An 8,782-nucleotide genomic window follows, 5' to 3' on the forward strand; every position below is an offset into this window, starting at 1 on the left:
ATGATTCAGTCTCCATATTTTACAAATGATAAAATAGGTTGATACTGGCTAAGATGAGCCAGTAACTCAAGAATTGCAAAGAAGGCTGTATAGGCTTTGGATTCAGAGACATGTGAATTAAAATTTTGTTCTGTTGCCTAATTTCTGTGTGACTGTGTATAAATTACTTAATCTTCCTAACTGTCAGTCTTTTCATTTATAAAATAAGGATAATAATACATGAATTTCAGAGTGGCTATAATGACAAGCTCATGCAATTTAAGATTCCAAAGAAAAAATCAAAATAAATATATTTATATTGAATACCAACTCTGTAAAGAAAACTAGAATCAGGAGATGGGGGAGACAGATATCTACATGTTTTTTTTCCCTTTAAGACATAACATTGAAATTAGAGAAACTGAAAACAGGTACATATATGAGATATTTTGATAATATTAAATATATTAAATTATATTTAATATATTAAACATTAAAATATAATGTTATATATAATATAGCAGAAGAGATATGATAGTGAATGACTAATAATGAAACATGTGCCATAAAATAAAAGTGATTTAGGAATCTCAAGGAAGAATATATATTTCATGCTAGTTTAGTCAATGAAAATGTTCTAGATAAGACTTATGTTGGAAGTATAAAGAAGACTGAGAGAAGAAAGGGACTGTTCCTGGGTAAAGTTGAAGGAAGGGACCAAAACATGAACAAAAAGGAGTAGAAAACCATAAGACAAACTCAAGAAACAATATGAGGAAAACAACCAGCTGAAGTGGAGCGTTTCTCTAGAGGAGAACTATAATATGTATAGTTCTGTAATATGTATAGAACTATAATACGGATTGTCGGCACTCATATCCGCAGTTTCCAAATATGGGGATTCAACCAACCACTGATTGGAAACATAGGGAAAACAAGACAAGGAAAAACGAAGACTAATGAAAAAGCAATACAATATAACAATTATTTACATAGCATTTACATTGTTTTAAGTATTAGAAGTAATCTAGAGATGTTTTAAGTATACAAGAGGATGGGCGTAGGTTATATGGAAATACTACGCCATTTTATAAAAGGCACTTGAGCTTCCATGGATTTTGGTATCTGAGAGGGTCCTGGAACCAATCTCCTGCAGACACTGAGGAACAATGCTGCCCTTGGGCATGGGCAAGTTTATTAGCCAGGAGTTCCAAAAAGCCACAGGTTATGTAGCATAGCTTTCTGAAATATTATATTTATATGGGAGTAATTAACTGAAAATGTGGTTTTTGTTTTTGAAAAACTCAGATATGTTATTAATTGGAAACTTTAAAGTCATTTTTTAAGTGTTTAATCTACTCTTCCAAAATTCAGGGGTGTGGGTTTATTCTCCTTAATCATTTGAGTTCTTCAGTGGAAACACCCGTGTATCAGGAATTGAAGGAGACAAGGCTTGTGAAACCAACTGAGTAAAATTTGTACAGGGACTTGAATGTCAGGTTAGAGAGTTTGGACTTCATGGTAGGGATGAAAAACATGAGGAGGTAAATGGCAAAGTTAACATTTTCTTCCCATCTGGATCTCACCTACATCCACATGTGCCTTCAGCCATTTTGGTTCTCTCTATTTCTGCAGATAGTAAAACATTCTTTCACGGGAAGTGGAAAATCTACCATGAAATAAGAGGTCCCCGTGACATTATTGTGTCTGTTATTTTTTGCTTTTATTTGCCTTTTGGGGGACATGGAAACTTGTTTCATAATAAGTAGGAAGACCTCAATTTCTTGAAGCTACCAGGAAACCATAATCTGGCTGTCTCCTTTTCACAAATGCTTACGAGATGATGTATGGTGAAAGCCCATGTTTATCACAGCCCTATTTGCTATAGCCAAGAGTTGGAATCAGCCTAAACGTCTGTTCGTGGACAACTGGATAAGGAAAATGTGGCATATTTACACAATGGAATATGACTCTGCCGTAGAAAAGGAATGAAATCCTGCCATTCACAGCAACGTGGATGAACATAGAGAAAATTACGTTATGTGAAATAAGCCAGGCACAGAAAGAGAAATACTGCAAGTCCTCACTCATAAGTGGGAGCAAAAAAATAAGCAGATAAGTAAAAAGAAAGACACAACAGTCACAATAATATGTACAACTTTCAAAAGAAGAGAACAGAACTGAGGTGGGAAAGGGGCAGGGACAGGGTAAGTGAAGAATTGGTGAAGGGCCACAAAAAACAATTACATTTTATGATGTTGAATATACTAGTTATTAGGATTTGAGCATCACGTATCTCACACAAGTATTGATATTCAACTCTGTATCCTGCAGATATGTATAATCAACTATGTTTCAGTAAAAATAAATAAATAAGTTTTTGTACATTTCTGAATAGTGGAAAACTACCTAGTTTAAAAACTCCTGTGTCCAGTTTCCACTAAAATCATCCCCGAGTCAAACCTCATAACTCCCAAAGTGTTTGTAGCTAGAAACAAAATAAAGTGGGGTTGGGAAAGCTTAGGACCAGTTATGCTCCCATGTTAAGAAGGACTCAGAATTAGTTTTTCCCCATGGTGCTTTCCTTGTGTTTCTCCTAATATAGTCTTTCGAGGAGATATGGATATCATTAACTCCTTGAAATCAGTTCTTCTCTCATAATGGTTGCAGGCATGAAACCAGAAGTGTGCTAATAATATCAAAGGGATATTCAATTTAAAGAAGGTTTAATATGAAATGAATACATTCATAAGGTATTATTAGGTGCCACAGGAAATTGTGAGGCCTGAATTACTTTCCATAGTCCAGATATTTAAGGATCAACTTTAGGGACGTATACGTGTGCAACATAGGAAAGAATTGTAAACAACTGTAATACAATTGCAGATTTTTTGTCAGATTTTGGAACGTATCAAGTATTGACAATACAAATGGTATGATTTATATTTAATGTCTTTAGAGGTGTATAATTGAGATATCTAAACACATCCACTTGATTTTCAGCATAATATATACACTTTGAAAAGTTAACTTAGATGTTCAAAAAGTTAGCAAAAAAGAAGCCAAATTTCTGTAGAGTTCAAAGGAGCATGGGCATTTGAGTAAGGCTCAAAGATGCCTGATTGTTAACTGTGGGCCAATGGTAAGAGACACACATGAGTGAGGGTTAACTTTGATGCTCTACAGCAGGCTGAGCTGTAGAATTTCTTGAGGAAAGAGTGAGCAGCAGCCAGAGATGAATTTCCTTACATGAAAAGAACTGTAGGTGACAGATTAGTGGCTCTGAAGAGCCCAGGAAAGCTCCCAACATAAGAGTCATACGAGTCAGCTGAAAACTCTGTCCAGTTCAAGGAACACCTCATGGCAACCTTAGAAAGAGAAGCAGATTTTTTTCTGCCCTTTTCCACCTCCCTAACCTTGCCCACACACCACTCTGGTGAGGTTGGGAATTGAGACTGCCAAGATGGGAGTGGAGATGTTTCAGAGCAAGTCAGGAATGAGGAAAGAAACCAAGAAGGCATCCTTGGTGGAAATTTAAAGTTTTGTTTGTTATACTAGACTGGATATGGTAATTACTATACCATTTTTTTTTTATCAGAAAACAATTACAAAAGTAATAAGACTTCTTCCAAATTTCACTCAAGTGCAAGGAAGAATTTAGCCTCAAATTATAAAACTAAAGGATCAGAGGAATACAAATATAGTTGCTTTTGTATTGCATCTCACAAGCCATGCTTGATCAATGTAGCTGTTATATGCAAATTAAATTGTCTCAATTCATGTACTTTGAAGAATCCAGCAGCCACCTGTCTCCCTCACCATAGTATCTCCAGGAATTCTCTGCATATATATGATTCTTTCCTGTTCCTAAATAGCTGGCTTTTTCTACTTGCCCCAAGCTAGTCCAAACATTAGAACCCTGGCCTTTTGCACTGATATTTGAGCAACATCCCTCACAAGGCAGTTATGTACAAATAGACTCTTGCTGACAGCTTGCAACCACAGGCAAAGAGGTACTTTTCTGTATAGTACCGAAGTTAGTTTAAAATTAAATGTTAGATATGGTAGATTTTAGAAGTTCCTTGGCCATATTCATCTCATGGAACTTCATTCTGGTTGGTTTTCAACCCTCACGTTGCCCACTCCCCAGTTTTGTTGCCGACTTTCACACTCTTAGGAGACCCCTCTGTATGGCTCAACTTTTCCAGGTATTAGTGGTGGGGCCTGTGTCAGGTCACTTATACTCCTGTCTTACTTTCCTTATCTATTAAATTGGGATAGCATTAGTAGTTACTGCAAAGGATTAGTGGGAAGATTAAATGGGTTGACACAAATAAAGCCATTAGCATAGTGCCTGGCACAGAGTAGATTTTTAATAAAGTACTCAACTTTCTTTTGTTTACTCTGCTCATCAAAACTATGCCCTAGAAGGTCAGGTAGGATGAAGGTGGTCTCCTCAAAGTATTTTCCTAAGTGAAACAGTTCTCACCCCCCAAAAGAATGTGTTACTTTCTTGAAAATAATGTTATATTCCTCTCTAGGACATTTATGTAAAAATACATAATAAAAGACTGCTATGAAATAGACCAAAATACTAGATATGTACATTTCTAGATATAAGGTTATAAAGGTTGTTTATATTTACACATACTATATTTTAAAACCTGAATTACTTTTTAGAAAATCAGAGGTCTCAGTCATTATTATGCCTTACTAAAAATTTCAAGGATATAGGCAATTAAGGACCCTAATCAGAGAAGGTCTAGGACCTTGAGAATGGTTAGTTAGGACCCTTCTTCCTGCATTAGGTGCTCATGTCTGGGCCAGAGTAATTGATGATGCTTCTAAGTAAGGTTTTGTGTTGTTACCTAAAACAGCACAGTAGGTGTTCAGTGTATGAAACATCTCCATCTTATGCCACAGTTTGCATGACATTTTCCAGAGAATCATGCCTCGTAAATCCATAGATTCTATGTTTATTTACTGTAAGTAATGTCTATCCAGAAAAATCCTCTTAAAAACATTAAGTAGATAAGACTTAACATCCTAGCAATATTATTAGTCTACCTTGAGGTCCAACTATTATGTCCACAAGAATATATCTGACTAATTAGTCTTCTTTTCTTTCTCTGGGTGCATTTTACTGGTTTTGGGGGAAGAAATATATTACTGACCAGTTACTTTAACACGTTAAACTAACTCACTGTCTGAACTCAGTTAATATTTCCTTACCACATATTTCTCAGGTTATTATTATTTGTCTTACTGTATTTTAAACAAAGAATAAGGCATCTAATACCTCAAGGACCACCAAGACTTGAACCACCCAATGGGGAGTAACATGTTCATATTGAACATATTTCTTTAAAGATCATTTGATATATTTTTTCTATCTCAATTAATGCTTATCTTCAATGGTGAAAATTTATTTGGACCTTTTTATATGATTTCATGGAGACATTTAATTGAACATGCAAAGTTTCTAAAGCCAAATTCACTTTCTCTTCTGGACAATCCATTTTAACAAGTTTTATATCAATGGAAGGCTTCAACTCAGCTTCTCAAAGCATTTTCTTATCCTGGGAAGCATTATATGCATAAATCGGGCTTTCATTTAATCCTATCAATGAAATTACAAATCTTCTAATGCACTGGGTAGCTGTGGCAGAGAGATTGATATAATGTTTACTTTCTATACATTAATAAAACTTACAGTATCATTGGTACAAATGTGTCTCTTCTTTTCCTCAGAGTACAGTTTAAAGGGAACCCAATCTTTTTTTTTCTCTAGAGAAAAAAGAAGTCCAAGGATTTTCTTCCGGTATTGACCATTAGTCAGCACCAGATCCAGAAAGATGTCCAGCAGTATTATTCTCTCACTCTGATATGTTGGCAGGGAAATAATATAATTGCCTCTTTCCCTGGGGTTGAAATCTACTTATGAGCCTTTTTGTCATCTGCTGTGATCTGTTCCAACCCACATCCTTCCCTCAGTGGTTGAGCTTTCTGATTCAGTGGGCATGTTATTTACCACAGAGCCAGCAATAACAGCAGCCTGGTTAATACTTCTCCCTAGCTATCGCCCCCACAGAGATGTGGTAAGTTTTGCTGTATAAAGAATCATAAAACTGGCCTGCACTTGGTAATGGAGGTATATTTGCAGTTAATGTTGGTTGGACTACATAAGGGGGGATTATTACCCTCCCAAAATACTTTCAGTAATATGCTTTGTCAGATTTAATGGAATGGGTGTCTGGTCTGGGTATGATGGGGTAATATCCTACCTAATAATACTCCCACCCATCTACATAAAAAAAAAAGAGAGAAAACCATGACATGATGCACAAAACACATTTTGTAAGTACACATTCCAGTATTGTTAACAATAGGCACTATGCTGTATAGTAGATCTCTTGAACATATTCATCTTGCATAACTGAAACTTTATACTAGTTGAACAACACCCATTTCCCCCTCTTCCCAGCCGCACTGTTCTTTTTTTTTTTCTGATTCTGTGAGTTTGTTTCAGATACCCCATATGAATGGTATCCTGCAGTATTTGTCCTGTGACTGGCTTATTTCACTAGATATACTGTCCTCCAGATTCATCTGTGTTGTTGCATGTGGCAGGATTTCTACAGCCATTTTAAAGTGTTTGCTTTTCTGTTGACATCAGGTACAATATTTTTCTCAGTAGCCTATCAGTGCATGCTGTCAGCACCCACATTACTGCTCACTTCAGAAACCAAGTAACAAATTCTGAAAATCTAGCGAAAGCATCTGCCTTATAATTCCAATTCCCTTCTGAGCCAACAACTGGTTATTTCTGGTAGTTATGTACATGACACACTTTAAATATTCCTCTAAATTTCCACATGAATTTTTTGGTAACGAATGTCCATTTCCCTGACTATATAGCAAAGCCATTAGCTACAGCTGAAGGGTCTGTGAATAGCTCAGCTCTGTCCACTGCAAGTTTGTCTTTGTCTTCCTCCATCAAGCTTTTCCCATCTGTGGGGTATATTGTTGCTGGTTTCCAAACAGCAAGGTGACACAATCCGGAAGTTCACATCAGTGAACCAGACAACTTGCATTGCTTCAGCTGGGAGTGATTCATGAGACACAGAGCAGGCAGCAATGGGCTTGGAGAGGTCTTCTGAGGGCTTTATTGCCACCCCCACAGGCAGGGAAGCAGTCTGCTTCTGCATGTATTGATTCCCTAAGTGTGCTCTTTAATATATAACTTCTAAAGCAGCAGACACACCCAGAGGAACTAGGCAGGAGCTGAAGGTAGCTTCTCCCTCTGCCCAGAAGCAGGCAAGCAGCAAAACATGCCTGGGAGGCTGAGGCAGGAGAAGAGGGCAGCCACTCCTTCCACCTGGAAGCAGGCAAGCAGCAGAGAATAGCTGGGGGACTTAGGCAAGAGCCAAGGGCAGCAGCCCCCTCTAGCCAGAAGCAGGCAAGAAGCATGATGAAAACAACATTTCTGCATGGGTGGCCCACAGAGCCACCACCACAGCTATGGCTGCTGCAAAAGTGGTTTGACACTATAGCAGTAGCCAAAGACACCTACTGCATTGATACAAGGAGTGTACCAGCAGAGACTGGAAAAAGAAGAGGATCTCTCTCTCATCAAAACCCACTCCAGAGTAATAAAGATGCAACTGCTCTACCAGATGACCAGACATCAACATAGAGATACTAGAAATACAAAAATCTAAGAAAATATGACACCACCAAAAGAATACAGTAATTCTCAAATACCAGACACTATAGAGGAAGAAACCCTTGAAATGACTGAAAAGGAATTCCAAGCAGCCATCTTAAGGAAACTAACTGAGATATGAGAAAACTTGGTTACACTACATAATGAAATTAGAAAAGAAAATCCAAAATATGAAGAAGGAAATTTACAAAGAGATTAATGCCTTAAAAAAGAATGTAGCAGAACTCATGGAACTGAAAGATTCATTCAATGAAATAAAAAACACTACTGAGAGCTTAAGCAGCAGGCTAGAACAAGCAAAAGAAAGAATTTCTGATCTTTGAAGATAGTGCTTCTCGAAATAATCCAGGCAGTCAAAAAAAAAAATTTTTAAATGAAGAAAATCTAAGAGAGCTAGCAGACACCTTAAGCACACAAACATTCAAATCATGGGTGTTCCAGAAGGGGAGGAGAAAGGAAAAGGTATGGAAAACCTACTCAAGGAAATAATAACAGAAAACTTCCCAGGTATGGGGAGAGACACTGACCTTCAGATCCAAGAAGTTCAAAGATCCCCAAACAGATTCAACCCAAAAAGATCCTCTATGAGACACATTATAGTCAAACTGGCAAAGCTCAAAGACAAAGAAAGAATCTTAAAGAAGCAAGTGTCAAGTCACCTAAAAGGGAGCCCCAGCAAACTAACAACATACTACTCAACAGAAACTCTACAGGCCAGAAGAAAATGGGTTGATATATTCTAAATACTAAAAGAAAAAAACTGCCAGCCAAGAATACTATACCTAGCAAGGCTATCTTTTAGAAATAAGGGAAAAATAGTGTATTTTCCAGAAAAACAAAAACTGTGGGAGTTCACCACCACACAAACAGCCCTACAAGAAATCCTCAAGGGAGTCCTGCATTAGAAAACTGAAGAATGATAATCACTCATCTTACCAGCAGTAGTTCTGTCCAAACTTTCTGCTTTTTTTCATAATTCAGTCTTGGTAGGTGGCATGTTTCTAAGAATTTATTCACTTCATCTAGACTATCTAATTTGTTGACCAACAATTATTCATGGTATTTATTCTCTTATAA

This window comes from Cynocephalus volans, chromosome 9 (genome assembly GCF_027409185.1).
Source record: "Cynocephalus volans isolate mCynVol1 chromosome 9, mCynVol1.pri, whole genome shotgun sequence".
Lineage (NCBI taxonomy): Eukaryota > Metazoa > Chordata > Mammalia > Dermoptera > Cynocephalidae > Cynocephalus > Cynocephalus volans.